Raw genomic sequence first — 18,020 nt, forward strand, 5'->3', positions numbered from 1 at the left:
GCTGTTGTAGCCCATCCGCCTCAAGGTTGTACGTGTTGTGGCTTCACAAATGCTTTGCTGCATACCTCGGTTGTAACGAGTGGTTATTTCAGTCAAAGTTGCTCTTCTATCAGCTTGAATCAGTCGGCCCATTCTCCTCTGACCTCTAGCATCAACAAGGCATTTTCGCCCACAGGACTGCCGCATACTGGATGTTTTTCCCTTTTCACACCATTCTTTGTAAACCCTAGAAATGGTTGTGCGTGAAAATCCCAGTAACTGAGCAGATTGTGAAATACTCAGACCGGCCCGTCTGGCACCAACAACCATGCCACGTTCAAAATTGCTTAAATCACCTTTCTTTCCCATTCAACATTCAGTTTGGAGTTCAGGAGATTGTCTTGACCAGGACCACACCCCTAAATGCATTGAAGCAACTGCCATGTGATTGGTTGGTTAGATAATTGCATTCATGAGAAATTGAACAGGTGTTCCTAATAATCCTTTAGGTGAGTGTATATATATATATATATATATATATATATATATATATATATATATATATATATATATATATATATATATATATACACCTTGAGGGAAAAAAGTATTTGATCCCCTGCTGATTTTGTACTTTGCTTCTGACAAAGGGCTTCTTATTTTACTTAAGCATTGTTATTAAATTCAGTGCATATTTGGAGGTCCTATTATTACATATATACAGTGAGGGAAAAAATATTTGATCCCCTGCTGATTTTGTACGTTTGCCCACTGACAAAGAAATGATCAGTCTATAATTTTAATGGTAGGTGTATTTTAACAGTGAGAGACAGAATAACAACAAAAAAATCAAAAATGTTAATGAGGGAAATAAGTATTTGACCCCTTTGACTTAGTACTTGGTGGCAAAACCCTTGTTGGCAATCACAGAAGTCAGACGTTTCTTGTAGTTGGCCACCAGGTTTGCACACATCTCAGGAGGCATTTTGTCCCACTCCTCTTTGCAGATCCTCTCCAAGTCATTAAGGTTTCGAGGCTGACGTTTGGCAACTCGAACCTTCAGCTCCCTCCACAGTACATGGCCCCGTCCATCGTCCCTTTGATGCGGTGCAGTTGTCCTGTCCCCTTAGTAGAAAAACACCCCCAAAGCATAATGTTTCCACTTTCATGTTTGACGGTGGGGATGGTGTTCTTGGGGTCATTCCTCCTCCTCCAAACATGGCGAGTTGAGTTGATGCCAAAGAGCTTGATTTTGGTCTCATCTGACGACAACACTTTCACCCAGTTCTCCTCTGAATCATTCAGATGTTGGCAAACTTCAGACGGGCCTGTACATGTGCTTTCTTGAGCAGGGGGGCCTTGCGGGCGCTGCAGGATTTCAGTCCTTCACGGTGTAGTGTGTTACCAATTGTTTTCTTGGTGACTATGGTCCCTGCTGCCTTGAGATCATTAACAAGATCCTCCCGTGTAGTTCTGGGCTGATTCCTCACCGTTCTCATGATCATTGAAACTCCACAAGGTGAGATCTTGCATGGAGCCCCAGACCGAGGGAGACTGACAGTTATTTTGTGTTTCTTCCATTTGCGAATAATCGCACCGACTGTTGTCACCTTCTCACCAAGCTGCTTGGCGATGGTCTTGTAGCCCATTCCAGCCTTGTGTAGGTCTACAATCTTGACCCTGACATCCTTGGACAGCTCTTTGGTCTTGGCCATGGTGGAGAGTTTGGAATCGGATTGATTGATTGCTTCTGTGGACAGGTGTCTTTTATACAGGTAACGAGCTGAGATTAGGAGCACTCCCTTTAAGAGAGTGCTCCCAATCTCAGCTCGTTACCTGTATAAAAGACACCTGGGAGCCAGAAATCTTGTTGATTGAGAGGGGATCAAATACTTATTTCCCTCATTTCTGAATTTTTTTGTTGTTATTCTGTCTCTCACTGTTAAAATACACCCACCAAAAATACTGATCATTTCTTTGTCAGTGGGCAAATGTACAAAATTAGCAGGGGATCAAATACTTTTTTCCCTCACTGTATGTTCTATGGCTCTATGATAAGTGAATGCACTCATGATTACATTAGGTAATGTGGAGAACATATGAGGGGGCGAATTGTCTGTGTGAGGCCAGTCACCCTGCAGTATATCTTCGCCCTTGTCGGGGTTGCTGTTGCCAGGTGTACAGTGCAGCATTACTGTCCAAATGTCCACAGACACGCTGCATGCTACTATGTTTCCTATGTATGTATGTATGTATGTATGTATGTATGTATGTATGTATGTATGTATGTATTGCCAGTCAGTAAAAAAAAAGACAGTTAGGAACTTGTTCTGGTGCAGCACACATACAACCATAAAGACAGAGACAGCCCCATTGCTGACTGTGCGCTGGAATGTCGCTGTCCAGGAGCTGTTCCCTGGAAAAGTGCTGTGCATGGAGTTACCGCCACCCTTTTCAATGTGTTATTTTGAACATCGCAAACCTGTTTCTTGCGCAGTGCACAGCTATAAATATAGTAGGAATCATACATCATTTCAGCCACTCCCCCCATTTTGTGCCTTGCATACAATTAAAGGGTGAACAGCACAGAATGGATTGTACCGCACAAAACAGGGTTTTGAATATGCCAAATAATGCGCAGTTTTGCACGATAGCCATTTGCACCGTGCAAACCCTATGAATATCTAGCCACTGGTCTTTTGGTGTAGGGAGTTTCTCACTGTAGTACTGTATGGAGCTGTGTGGTGCTAAGTGCTCTGAAGAGTGCCTGTGGTGTGTGGTACAAACAGGGAGCTCTGACCTGCACATGTTGCATATGCAAGATAAATAATTATTGAAGAGCTGGGTGCTAGTCCAAATGTTTAAGCAGAACACATTGGTGTGATCCATGCATACAGCGCATGTTTCTATTTCTTTCAAACCTCTTTGTCCTTAGATTCTGGCAGTTCTACTTCTCTCACACACAGAGATTTTGTCAGTAGCTGCAGGAAGATATATTGGCAGGAGCATAGAGTGGCAGGGTGATGGTGCCAAGCAGAGCTTAAGATTTATGACTGGCTTAAAAGTGGTTGGCAGTGGGGTCACATGGTCACTTCATGGATAGCCAAGGACCTTTCCAAAATAATGTGTTCAAAGGCAACAGAGTGTCTCTCTTTTTCTTTTAGATTTAAATAATACAGAATGCATCACATTGAAGCAAGGCATGGAGGGAAGCACAGAACTAGAAACCTCAGCTGAGTTGCCAACCCATTTCCAAACTTCACAACATTGGCATGGGAATTCTGGGACTGACTGGACTTACAGTTGTCCTGTAAACTTGGAAAACATTATACTGAACTTCAAAAACCTGCATGGATTCTCAACTGTAGGGAAGTTCAAATGAATTAAGAGAATCAAACCAGTTTCAGTCTTTAACTATCCAACTGCTTATTCACATGGAGTGCAAACAAGTCACAATTTGCCAATTCCAAAGGAATATGGTACAGGGGCTTCTCCATGCCTCTGGAAATATTCTTATGTGTCTTGGCATGCTACACTAAGTCAATAGGCAGAATATACACTATTGTTTCCTCTTGATTTGTTTAGATACATTTTGGATCTCAGCTGCATAATGTTGCATTTGTAAACCATTTTCCTTAATATAATAAAACATAAAACAAAAAAAATGTAATGTGCCAATTGCTTACTTAAAAGCTGAATTTTCTAAATTAAATCTGCAGCTGGGTGGGTAACATTTTTTACAGTGGAAAAAATATCAGATCTATATCTAACGTTAGCTCACACCAGCAAGTGACTTATTTAATGGTAGTATCATTAAATAGATAACAACTCTCCCAAACCCATTGCTCAATACCATGGCTCCTTTTCATACTACATGTTTTGAATTTGCTTGTGAAAGGGCATTGGAAGGACATGACATATCTAGGATCATGATCTAGTATGTGGGTCTAGACAGAAAATATTTACATAAGCTTTGTGATTTCACATGTTCAAGCAAGGATAAGACAGTGAGAGAACATATCTAAACCCAAGCTATTATAGCATACATTAAATAAATGATAATGTGATTTAGCAGGAATATCAACATACTATGTCACTGTCATTCTCCCTCTCTCACTTGCTATTATACTGGCTGTGTTTCTTCATTCCCTTTGTTTAGTCATTGCTGATATTTATTTTGATTAAAACATGGCCTGTGATAATGTCTTCATTAAGTACCATGTGAAACTACAAGTTCAACCTCATTTGTACTTCTATTTCTCAGAACAATACCAACTCAAAACAGTTATCTCAATAAAGAGAAGTGCATCATTCTGACAATCATAGCATGTTCAGCAAGACAATATAAATGATTAATGTACTTACAATTGCAGCATTGTACACAAGCTTGGTGTGAGACATAATATGTCTGGAGGATGGTACTTAGTTTTAGATGCAATGCAAATATTCAGCATCTGTCAAAGGATACATTTCACAGCTTGGCAAAATTGCTTAACTGGATGAAAAACTTTGGTGACGTGAAATGTGAATGAAAGATCATAATAAAAAAATCAATCAACATTCTTCAAGATTTTCAAATGAGGAAAAAACAACAAGCTTGATGGCTTCTCGGATGTCAGAGTTCAATGAGAAGATATTGCTAGATTTTTTTTGCAGGACTTTTTCATTTGTTTAGCAGAACAGACACCTGGCCCAATAGACAAATATATTCATACCCTTGATTAATACAAAAAGTTGAGATATCAGAGGAAATGCAAGTGTGCATTCATTTTTTCACAGATGCATTAAAATATTTAACATTTTAATACTTTAATACTTTTAATAGTTACTATTTATTCACCACTGTGAATATCACTGGATAGTATAGACATATACACTCACCTAAAGGATTATTAGGAACACCTGTTCAATTTCTCATGAATGCAATTATCTAACCAACCAATCACATGGCACTTGCTTCAATGCATTTAGGGGTGTGGTCCTGGTCAAGACAATCTCCTGAACTCCAAACTGAATGTCTGAATGGGAAAGAAAGGTGATTTAAGCAATTTTGAGCGTGGCATGGTTGTTGGTGCCAGACGGGCCGGTCTGAGTATTTCACAATCTGCTCAGTTACTGGGATTTTCACGCACAACCATTTCTAGGGTTTACAAAGAATGGTGTGAAAAGGGAAAAACATCCAGTATGCGGCAGTCCTGTGGGCGAAAATGCCTTGTTGATGCTAGAGGTCAGAGGAGAATGGGCCGACTGATTCAAGCTGATAGAAGAGCAACTTTGACTGAAATAACCACTCGTTACAACCGAGGTATGCAGCAAAGCATTTGTGAAGCCACAACACGTACAACCTTGAGGCGGATGGGCTACAACAGCAGAAGACCCCACCGGGTACCACTCATCTCCACTACAAATAGGAAAAAGAGGCTACAATTTGCACAAGCTCACCAAAATTGGACAGTTGAAGACTGGAAAAATGTTTCCTGGTCTGATGAGTCTCGATTTCTGTTGAGACATTCAGATGGTAGAGTCAGAATTTGGCGTAAACAGAATGAGAACATGGATCCATCATGCCTTGTTACCACTGTGCAGGCTGGTGGTGGTGGTGTAATGGTGTGGGGGATGTTTTCTTGGCACACTTTAGGCCCCTTAGTGCCTACCTGAGCTTTGTTTCTGACCATGTCCATCCCTTTATGACCACCATGTACCCATCCTCTGATGGCTACTTCCAGCAGGATAATGCACCATGTCACAAAGGTCGAATCATTTCAAATTGGTTTCTTGAACATGACAATGAGTTCACTGTACTAAACTGGCCCCCACAGTCACCAGATCTCAACCCAATAGAGCATCTTTGGGATGTGGTGGAACGGGAGCTTCGTGCCCTGGATGTGCATCCCACAAATCTCCATCAACTGCAAGATGCTATCCTATCAATATGGGCCAACATTTCTAAAGAATGCTTTCAGCACCTTGTTGAATCAATGCCACGTAGAATTAAGGCAGTTCTGAAGGCGAAAGGGGGTCAAACACAGTATTAGTATGGTGTTCCTAATAATCCTTTAGGTGAGTGTATGTATAGAAAGCATATACACATAATGTCAGCATTTACACATAATGTAACCTAGGGGAAGTGTATTCATAGAAAAATATAAATAAATATTCTCCGTTGTTGCATTTAATGATGACTGCGGCTCTGTGTAGAATCAGAGCAAAGAGTCCATATGTAATGACCTTTGTGACCTTCTGGAGTATTGTATGCTATTGGCATGCTTTTGGAGTGATTTTAGTTTGATGACCACTCCTGGGAAGGATAACAATGGTGTTGAATTGCTTCCATTTGTACACTATCTGCCTGACAGTGGATTGATGGATGCAATGGTTTTGTAACATTTTCCAGCCTTTATTTCACAAATCTGTTTTGTGAAGAGCAGACTCTAACAGTTTGTTTCATAGAGAAGGGCCCCTCAAACTCACACCTGTTTGTCATTTAATTGATTTGAACATCTGACTCAAATTACCCCCTTAATAGAGCTGATAATCCTAGACATTCACATACTTTTTCCAACAAAGACAATGAAGGATAGATCAATTTGATCAATAAAGACATGCAAAAGTATGTGTTGCTAATGCAGGAATACAGATAATACACAAACTTTGTCTCATCACTTTACCTGCAGACTGAAGAAGCTCTTCAAACCTCTGTAGAACATTTACCCAAATGGTGGCAAGCACAATTGTGGCAAAATACCTTTTTCTTCAGATATGCCTTCGTTAGACACTTTACTAGATTTGATTTAGCTATCTAGAGCTTCAATAATACTGGGAAGGTGCTTTGCAACAGAACCAATATCTTAAATTTGAGCACTCTACATGGTTTCACGCGAGCATTGTAGAGAGAAATTTGCTTTTTGTTTAAAATAGCCACCATTTTTTGGGCTACCACTGAAAAAACATATGGAAACAAAATAAAAAAGTGGCTATTTCGAAGCATAATTCTACACTATGCACTCCAACTACATTCAGAGAATGAGAAGCATGAGGAGAACATGCAGCAAGTGTGATTTTTTTCCACGGATATGAGTTTGTGCACCCTTGACGTTTGTGTACATATTGGATCCATTGCCAAAATCTTGTCCTTTGCAATCAGTGAAGTCAAGGCCATGTTTTTGCAATACTTGTTGTTGCATTTCTGCAATTTCCTGAGGATAAGTACATTTTGTTCTAATGGGAGAAGTCTGCAGTAGCATCACATCACATATCAAAGAAAAATTAATAGATGAATTTCTCTCTTTCACAATCATGTTCTAAACTTGCTGACTACATAATTTAAAAAATATGTTCAGACTTTCCCAAGAAAGATAAAAAGCTTGCATTTTGGTCCCCCTTTTTTTGACAGTTTTACATTATGTGAGTGATAACGCAAAAAGGGGTCATAGAAAAAGGGGTCATAGTGCAATATTAGTTAATGTACACACATGAAATTGACACTGTGAACACTGTTAATTGTAGGACTGCTTCCTTGAAATGCCAAATTTCTAGATGCTTGAACCAAGGTCACATCCAAAAGTCTCTCTAGAGAAGATTTATTATTTTCTGCTTCTGTCTGAATTTGTCTCTAAAGCTGGCTATGGATCCCTGTATCTGTAGGTTTCTCAATTGACAGTAAAAATCTTGATGCTGACTACTTCTCTGATGTTGGGAAATCTGTCATATAATTTGCGTCACTTGCCTGTTGCACACAAATCCTTCATGTTTGTCCAGTGAGCTCCAAGATGTTTTATTCAGTCCATTACAATAGCAAACAAGGGATACAAAATAAGGCTCTTTTAATCTTGCTTCATGTTGCCCTATTTCTCTTCACCTTCTCACAGCATATATTTAGTCAATTAACTAGAAATAACTGATGCTAATGGGCAATATAATAGGTTTTGCCTATTTTGGAAAGATAATGTTTTTCCTGTGCACTGCTCATAGGTATTTTTTTTCTACAGGCGACATAAACGTTTTAAAAGATAGTCTAGTCCATCATCAAAATACAGGACACAAGTGCCAATGACTCCAAATTGTAACACATTTATGCAACACCATTAATCACTCAATGTACTACAGGGACACTAAAGACATGCAAAGCCCAACAGACATAATTTAAATAGATGAATGTATAATTAATTGGAAATCACTGGATAGCGTGTACATACTGGGTAATTTCACTGTTAAATGTCACCTTGTTAATTTGGAATTGAGTTAACACTGATTATCTGCAGTCTAGCTCTCAGTTATCTTGCAGTCTTGGGGCTTTTGATTAAAGCCACATGTCAGTGGCGAACAAAGGCCAAGCTGCCTTAGACCGGAATGGCCAAAAAAATTATTAAAAGGTAAACAGTTCTTTAACCTGCACTCAACTCTCTTATTCAACACATACAGGAGAGTAAGCATAGTTATGACCACCCCAACCTTATTACTTAGAAGATGCCAGCAGATTTGACAGAACTAACTCTGCATAGGTTTTTCTGTGATAAAACTCCAAACATTGAAAAGTTGCCTGTAGTTGTTAAAGGAAATGTAAGCAAAGGGATTCAGTATTGTATTGATAGGTTTATATGAACCACTTAAGTTATTAATTTGAGCCTGTTAAGTATCCAATGACACTCATCGTTTGGAAATTGAAAAGCCATTTTACACCATCTCTACCACAACTAACTAAGGTTTTTATAAAAATTGTTATTTAGATTAAACATTAGTTTTAAACTAATGCAACAGTGTATATAACACAAACTCAAGAGACACCTCTTGACAACATTTCATTCAGTAGAGATTATAAATAGATAATTATCTGGAAGTTATCATATCATTTTTTGTCTGAATAACAAATCAGTCAACAACAGGTGAAATGTCTGTGTAAAATGTAAAATTCAACCAACTCCGACGATGGTTTCTACAAATTAACATATGTATTTCTCCAAGACTGCTTTTACATTTTTATTGCCTAAATAATGCATTAAAAAAAAATATATTTTAATATATGATATTCCTGAGGGATCTCGCAGTGCTTGGGTGAGGAACAGAAAATGTATACGCGCTTTTATGCTTAAGTAATGCTATTATAGCCTCAAAATGATAAAATATTTAGTTTTTTGCTATGCTGCAAAACTGGGAGTGTGTTTTCAATTGATTTTAAACAACATTTTAAACGCAGCCCTTTCCATGATTAATTTAGGAAGCCCATTTGTTAACTTCTGGCATCTAGATCTTGTGGTTTGATGATGAAGCAGAATGTGAGGCACTGTTCAAAATTTAGTTTAAACTCCCTGCCCTTTAATTGAATAACAATGCGGTTAACCGGTGTCCGACTCAGCTTGGATAGAACAATTCACTTTTAAAGCCAGGGATTTAGTTATAGTGATTTCTACTCAAAACTTAAAGTTACAAAATAGTGCGCCTTCTTAACACATAGAACTTATAGTGAAGTGTTCTTTCTAATGAAGCCATATACACTCACCTAAAGGATTATTAGGAACACCATACTAATACTGTGTTTGACCCCCTTTCGCCTTCAGAACTGCCTTAATTCTACGTGGCATTGATTCAACAAGGTGCTGAAAGCATTCTTTAGAAATGTTGGCCCATATTGATAGGATAGCATCTTGCAGTTGATGGAGATTTGTGGGATGCACATCCAGGGCACGAAGCTCCCGTTCCACCACATCCCAAAGATGCTCTATTGGGTTGAGATCTGGTGACTGTGGGGGCCAGTTTAGTACAGTGAACTCATTGTCATGTTCAAGAAACCAATTTGAAATGATTCGACCTTTGTGACATGGTGCATTATCCTGCTGGAAGTAGCCATCAGAGGATGGGTACATGGTGGTCATAAAGGGATGGACATGGTCAGAAACAAAGCTCAGGTAGGCCGTGGCATTTAAACGATGCCCAATTGGCACTAAGGGGCCTAAAGTGTGCCAAGAAAACATCCCCCACACCATTACACCACCACCACCAGCCTGCACAGTGGTAACAAGGCATGATGGATCCATGTTCTCATTCTGTTTACGCCAAATTCTGACTCTACCATCTGAATGTCTCAACAGAAATCGAGACTCATCAGACCAGGCAACATTTTTCCAGTCTTCAACTGTCCAATTTTGGTGAGCTTGTGCAAATTGTAGCCTCTTTTTCCTATTTGTAGTGGAGATGAGTGGTACCCGGTGGGGTCTTCTGCTGTTGTAGCCCATCCGCCTCAAGGTTGTACGTGTTGTGGCTTCACAAATGCTTTGCTGCATACCTCGGTTGTAACGAGTGGTTATTTCAGTCAAAGTTGCTCTTCTATCAGCTTGAATCAGTCAGCCCATTCTCCTCTGACCTCTAGCATCAACAAGGCATTTTCGCCCACAGGACTGCCGCAGGATGTTTTTCCCTTTTCACGCCATTCTTTGTAAACCCTAGAAATGGTTGTGCGTGAAAATCCCAGTAACTGAGCAGATTGTGAAATACTCAGACCGGCCCGTCTGGCACCAACAACCATGCCACGTTCAATATTGCTTAAATCACCTTTCTTTCCCATTCAGACATTCAGTTTGGAGTTCAGGAGATTGTCTTGACCAGGACCACACCCCTAAATGCATTGAAGCAAGTGCCATGTGATTGGTTGGTTAGATAATTGCATTCATGAGAAATTGAACAGGTGTTCCTAATAATCCTTTAGGTGAGTGTAAAATAAATACATATTGACTTTGGAGGACCAACAAATGTTTTTCCAAGATCTGTGTGGAAATATAAAAAGGGAAGATGCCAGAAGAGATTCTCCCTGCAAGGAATGCCGAAGTACTTGCCACTTGACTGGCTGCCAATTCAAGTCCAGCCACCAGCAGGCCTGTGTTGTATTAATAGCAGCTTGTTGTTTTGTTTCGTTGACAGGGCAGGACAGAATCTGGCGACGGTGCAGTGGAACATGGCAAGCCAGTGTGAAAGAGAGCTCTGAGAAGGACATCTTGTGTGGAAGTGTATCCTGATGGGCTGTGGATCCTGATCAGATCTACCTAGAACAACTATTGGATAGTACTAGCCCCATACCTAGCTTGCCAATTCACACATTAAGGACTTTGGCTTTGACATCTTAGCTAAAGGTGTACATATAGTCATGACCGGCTAGAAAAATACCAGCCAACTTGGTCCAGCTACAGAAGGTTTGTTCAAAGGCAGCATTCAATCCACACTTGCCATAAAGTTGTGCATTTTGTGGCCATGTCTATCAGTCAACGGGAGGTTTGGTTGTGCACTTTCCATCAGTGTTGGAGGTTGCCAGATGAAATCAGACACACTAACTGACTGCTAACCCTGGCCCAGCTGAAGTCATTTATTTGAGGGGAATAACCCAGTCTGGGTGTGGAAAGTGGAGTCCCAGTCTCCATTTAAAAGACAACTTCTGTCACTGCCAAGTTCCTTTACTGTGTTTGCAATTTACTGGACAGAAAAGGACAAGCTTGTGAAAATACACCAGGGATCTATTTCAAAGGGAAGAAGTACATTTTTGTTGTTGTTTTTCTTTGGTCGCTCTTGTAAAATTACATAGCGCATTGTTGTCTTCTGGGATTCTTCCATTTTGAAATACTGATAGAAAATAATGACCTATATAAGATTACTCAATAGGGAATTCTCAAGTGCTCCAATACTATAGTGCACTAGTGGGAGTTTTTTCAAGTTGGTCAGAGGAATTACCAAGTATGAGAAGTAACACATGGAGAACCGTGTAGCATCTGGTTCAAAAGTAATGTGTATTAAAAGCCAGAACAGTGGCTGAGAAATGATAAATGAAATGTATGTCTGCCTATGGGCTATAAATGTAAAATGCAACCAACTGAAATCAATTAAATAGCATGTAAATGTACTTCTTGTAAACAACAAAGCTTCTCTCTCTCTCTCTCTCTCTATTCTTTTTTTTGCCTGCATAATGCGTTTGGAAAAATAAATGTACAAAAGAAACATTTATTTTCATGCCTTCCTGGGGAACTCACAGTGTTGGGTGAGGAGCAGAACATTCAAACATGCTTTTATGATTTAACAATATAATACAATGGACTCAGAAATATATACATGTATTGTATATACAATGCATATAGGAAGTATTCACGCCACATTTTGTTGTGTTTCAACTTTAAATCCTGATGCATTTAAATTGGATTTTTGCTTTCTGTCCTACACAAACTGCTCCAGACTTTAAATGTGTGAAACAATGGGAGGTGAAAAAACAAATCAATAAAAAACAAACACACTGAAAAGTCTTAATTAGATGTATTCAGAAGTATTCAGCCCCTTTCCTCTTACACTCCTAAATAAGCAGTCAAAGCCCGGACTTGAATCACATAGAGAATCTGAGTCATGACTTGAAAATTGCTGTCCACCAATGATGCCCTTCCGACTTGACAGAAATTGAACAATTTTGCCAAGAAGAATGGGTGAATACTGCACAACCCAGATGTGCAAACCTGGTAGGTGGTAGAGAGTTACACCAAAAGACTAAAAGCTGTAACTGCTGGTGAATGGTGGTGAATACTTATCTAACCAAGACATGCAAGTTTTTAATGTTTCATTAACTGTTGTTTCACAATAAAAATGATCTTTCCTCTTCAATGTGTTGAGTAGGTTGTGTAAATCATTGGGGAATTAATCATGTTAAAATGCATCAACATTTCAGGATGTAACATAACAAAATGTGAAAAAGTAATGTGCATTCCAGACAAATAATTCAGAAATAAATCATGTGGTGTGGTCATGCAGTATGTGAGCCTTATTAAACATTTTGTTTAACATAATTGAAGAAGTGGTTATGTAGTTCATCCTTAAATAAAGCAAAATCAACCTGGGGACTATGCCCAGGTTCATCAAGTGACACCTGGTCCTGGTTTCATTTTCGGATGTCAAATTGTGCTTGAGATAGATTATCCACCTACTTTAGGAGTTTGAATACCTGAACAAAGTACCAACAAAATCAGTGTGCAGGATCAATGTGATTCAGTTTCCTTAACTCTAACACATTCAGTTGAGTCCAGGGAGTATTCTACTCTATAAATTATCTGTTTGGTACCAAAAACGCATTTAAAAAAAAAATAGGATCTTATTAGAGACTATATATTCAACAAGAACTCGCATGGGCCAAAAGTCAGGACTGTGGAGTTTACCCCACTGTGCCACTGACAGAATGATTTCCTTGAAGTACTACAGTAAGGATCTGCAGGTGATTTTTGATACCGTTTCCAAACACCTGCAGATATGTAGCAACAGTTATAATGGAATAACAAATAATGGACCTGCCTTTCAGTATGATCATTTGTGTGTTTTGACACTTCATGGCCTTTAAGGCACCTTTATAATGCAAATAATCTAACGCTGATGCATTATCATGATTGGTATTTTTTTGCCTTCAGAATTAACCAAAGTTAATATGAATCAAACTATTCTGAGGGTGGTGGAGAGGCTGAAGCAGCTAATTAATTGAGTTTTCCCACATGGTTTCCTTAGAAGTAATATCTTAAAGGCTTTCATCTTTCATTTACATGTTTTCATTTGTGACTCTTTTTTGGGAAAAGGGAACGATAAAGATACTGAACACATTCTCAGGAGTTGAATATGATCACCACTTAGAAATGATCTCAGACATTTAATTTGGTGAAACTAAGAAATGATATATATATGTATAGGTGTATATATTAGGGCTGTCAAACAATTCATTTTTAAAATTGTGATTAATCTAAATTGTTCATGAATTAATTGTGATTAATCGCTTATTTAATCATGTTAAAATGACTTTATAATAAGGTCCCCATATAAATGCTTTATTAAGCCTTAACAGATAATGAACTCATTTTTAAAGAATTAACAAATAATTTACAATCATGAATAGACACTTTATTAATGCCCTTTTTCTAGTTTATAAAGCACATTACTAAGGATTTAACTATCACTTTTTAAACCATTAATAAACACTGCTGTCGATGTTACTAAAGCCAGTTGCTGCTACATGTGTACTGCAGTCTTACCTACATAGGGCAGTAACAGTATCCAGTCACAATCATGTTCTTTCTGCGGCATACTGGTAGCTGATTAAAGCCATGCATATATGAATTAATCTAATGGAGCATCATTACAGCACTGGGTAAAAATAAAATGCCTAGAGCCATAGCACAATAACAAAGTATTTGATAAATCAACTATTAATTGGGAAGGAAAGGGTTAATAAAGTGTTTATTGCTTACATTTACAGAGCATTAATTTTGACAGTTATAACTTGCTTGCAGAATCGCATGGATTTGTTGAATAAATAGACTCAATTATAAATGGCTTTAGTAACATCGACAGCAGCGTTTATTAATGGTTTAAAAAGTAATAGTTTTCTTTATAAACTAGAAATAATGGCATTAATAAAGTGTGTATTCATGATTGTAAATTATTTGTTAATTCTTTAAAAATGAGTTCATGATCTGTTAAAACTTCATAAAGCATTTATACGGAGACCTTATTATAAAGTGTTACATATATGAGTGTGCAAAATGGGTGTAAAATAATCCCAAGACAAGGAAATCCATAAATAAATTATTATTTTAATAACAATTCCAGCAATCCTGTACTGTACTGTAAAAGACAAAAGGCTGCCAAGTCTCAGTCATCTGCCTCTTCATTATAAATGTACAGGGGGGTCATGCTTGTCATTGTTTAATTTACCAAGGTTTTACAACAACATGGTACAATAATTAAAGAACAAATTAACTTAGCACAGTTATATATTGTTTAAGTTTATATATATATATATATATATATATATATATATATATATATTTTTTTTTTTTAAATAGTTTTATTTATTACATACATTATATATAGGGTTCATATGTTCAGTATTTTTTGTTTCCTACACTTATTTACCGTTATTTATTTCTCACTGGCTTCCATTAGTACGCATCTTCTTTTAAAACATGTATTTCTGTGGAGAAATGGGTTTAGTTTAGATTTCAGCAGCACGGTCATTTTCTACCATCTTAAGTGAGACCTCCCTGTACTGATAAATAAAGGACTATGTAAATGCAATTAGATCATCAAATTCATTAAACAAAAAGTGAATGAAGTTCAAATGAATTCTGCACTGCATCTTACAGACTTACAGTAATATAAAACCATAGTATTGCAGATCACCTATATGTTCTCACTGAGCCATTTGCTCAAGACAAACTAGTCTGTAAACAGTCTGGTGCCAGGTCCAAACAGTCAGACCACCAAAAGTAGCCTACTTGATTGATGTCCCTCACTTCTGATTTAATGTCTAATCAAATGTCCACTAATTGGTTGAGTGGTCTGGAGAATTGTTCAGTGATTAAATCAGATTGGGTGAAACTCTGACAAAGATGATAGAGGAACTAGTGTTGAGTTATTATATGTCAATTTCTATCAATAAATGGTGTGTCTGCGGGTGTGGCTCCTTTGGAAGTAACAGAGTAGCAGGAAGCAGGTGCCTTGTATCAATTTATAAGTAAATGCCTGATAAATGTACTTGAATGATATTTGAATGGTGGTATTAAAGCGTGAAGGATGACATTGTTGATGAATCAAATGAAGGAGGGGGGGTGGAATGATTGTTTTATAGCTGATTGGTAATAGGATGTTGTTTGTGAAATAATGAGGCGTAGCAGTGTGGTGTGGTGACTGGAGCACTCATTCTTCATACTTCTGTCACAGACAAATGCTGTATGTTAGATACAGACACTTAAATAATTTTCCTGTTGAACAGCAAACAGTGCACCTTTTAGAGAAGGTTCTGTAAAAAGACTGATGGTGATGCTGTAAGGAGTGTACTGGCATACAAGACATGCTGATGAGAGTTTGCAAGTGTGTGTGTGTGTGTGTGTGTGTACTGGAGCTGGGGTGCAGGGGTGCAGGGGACATCTCTGCAACAACATAACAAGATATAACTTGGAATAAGTGGAAACATGACTTGTCAACTATGTCCCTGCAAAATCCCTTTCCGGCATGTGTCAAATTAAGTAATTTTAAATAGTGTGCTCTTGTAAAATTGTGTTTGGCACCGTCACAAATGTCACACTTCCTTTTCTGTGAAATCTATCTCCTACCCGGTTCTTTGGATGTATTTCTCGCTTTCTCTTTGTCTTTCTACAGATTCTTCCCTTCTAGCTGTCCTGATATAAAGAGACTGATTTGAAGCTTCTGGACCAGTATCTGACCTTCCAGCCAATTGTGCCGTGTGTGTGTGTCTCATGAGTGACTATTCAGCTTACAGATACCAGTCGCCTCTGCATTTGAACCACCTACAAGTGCATATGCTAGTATTCACTGACAGGTACATCTAAGATGCTGGGAGTTTTGGGGGTTAACCTGAATAATAGCATTTGGAGATCAAATAAAATTGCTAACACTTCATATTATAGTGTCATTAATTATTGGTAAATAGTTCATAGAAAAGTTAGGAAACATTAATTCAATTTATAAATTATGACTAAAACGATTTAAGATATAATCATGAAGAAATTGAAACAAAGTGTATTTTGGGAGCTACCAAAATAGTATTTTGGTTTAAATCTTTATTATACATTATTAATTTGATAATTTACAAGTTTAATTAATTGTTTCTAACTTACGAACTATTTACCAATCATTAAATAACACTAATATAATGTTATAAACAAATCTATATTATGTGGCAGCTACCGTAGTGGGGACAAGGGAAATGAACAACTGGCTCTCTATGTGGATTATGCCCCAATAGACTACGCCACCCTTAGTTTATATAGAGTAGAGGTAGGGGACCTCTGGATCATGACCAATATGGGTTCACTCACAAGTTCCTTCAATCAAATGAGTTTGTCAAATAGTTTTGGTTTTGCTTTTACAAACCAGTTTTATTAAAAGACAGGAGAAAAAAAGACCATAGGTCAAAGTAGTTTCCTAAATAAGTTAGAGTACTAGTTCACTTTCACTAATATCAGAATTAATCAAACAAAGCTGGACTGCAATAGTTTTAGCTGCAACAGATGTTTAAGAAAACCTGACCATAGATTAAAGGCTGAATCTAGAACAAAGGCAACTACTCCACAGAATGCATGGAGGGCAGACCGTGGACCAATGATTAATATAGAAATAAAAAAGGGGGGGGAGTGCAATAGTCAACTAAAACAATTAAAGTGACAATTCAAACACCCACATTATATCAAAAAGTGACACTAGTCATGTGTCTGCACAGTCCATGCAGACTGTGGGGAGGTTGTACTCTAGGTTGTATTTAAATGGTGCAAAAGGCACCGTTTTATATTAATAGACTTCACTCTTACTAATACTGACTTAACATGCAGACAGAGGATCAGTAAATTGCAAACTAAATAAAATCACGACAATGATAAAAACCAATACTAAAAATAAACTGTACTCTAAAAGCAATAAAATAAATAGTACAATTAAGCTGTTAGTAAACTGTATTCGGCGCTCACTTCCTACAAAAGATGAGAAACACATGTAAATGCATAGGTAAATACGGCCATTGGTTCGTTTCCATCTTTGAGCAAGGGAAAGAAAGAGTGACGAAAGCGTTTAATGGATGAGCGAGGGAGTGGTTTTTTGCCGCATATAAGGGTAAACTGATTGGCTCACTACAATGCTGGTGATTATGCTACAGCGTGATTTGTAAAAATCATATCTAGCTAACCTGAAATGTTAATTACACGTAGCTCTGTGTAATTATTCCCTCCAATTATGATAACAGTAATGGTGTCTGTGGGAAATACAGTTAAAGTTAAAAGTAAATGTTATTTATAATTGTAGTGTGGTAAAATTAGGCACAAATAATAAAGTAGAGTACAAATACTAAAAAAAAGGACTTAAGTACAGTAACACATACTTTGATTCTACATTCCAACCAACACACAAGGACAGAAACCATTGTTTTTCACAGCATGATAGTTGTCCTTTTAAACTAAAGATCACAGTCATTCCACTGTCCCTCAGGGTCCAGCAGGCTTATGCAGGATATTTGAATAATTTCCTGCTTT

General features: G+C 37.8%; 1 protein-coding gene across 1 annotated transcript in view; it reads left to right on the plus strand.

Annotated features, from left to right (window-relative positions):
* Window positions 1-11,955, plus strand: part of uts2r (urotensin 2 receptor) — a 49,541-nt gene extending 37,586 nt beyond the window's left edge. The window contains exon 2 of the mRNA XM_066704874.1: window positions 10,891-11,955. The gene's annotated coding sequence lies outside the window, so the exon portion shown is untranslated. The remainder of the gene's footprint in view (window positions 1-10,890) is intronic.
* Window positions 11,956-18,020: the final 6,065 nt, after the last annotated feature.

The sequence above is a fragment of the Amia ocellicauda genome, chromosome 5 (assembly GCF_036373705.1).
Source record: "Amia ocellicauda isolate fAmiCal2 chromosome 5, fAmiCal2.hap1, whole genome shotgun sequence".
Lineage (NCBI taxonomy): Eukaryota > Metazoa > Chordata > Actinopteri > Amiiformes > Amiidae > Amia > Amia ocellicauda.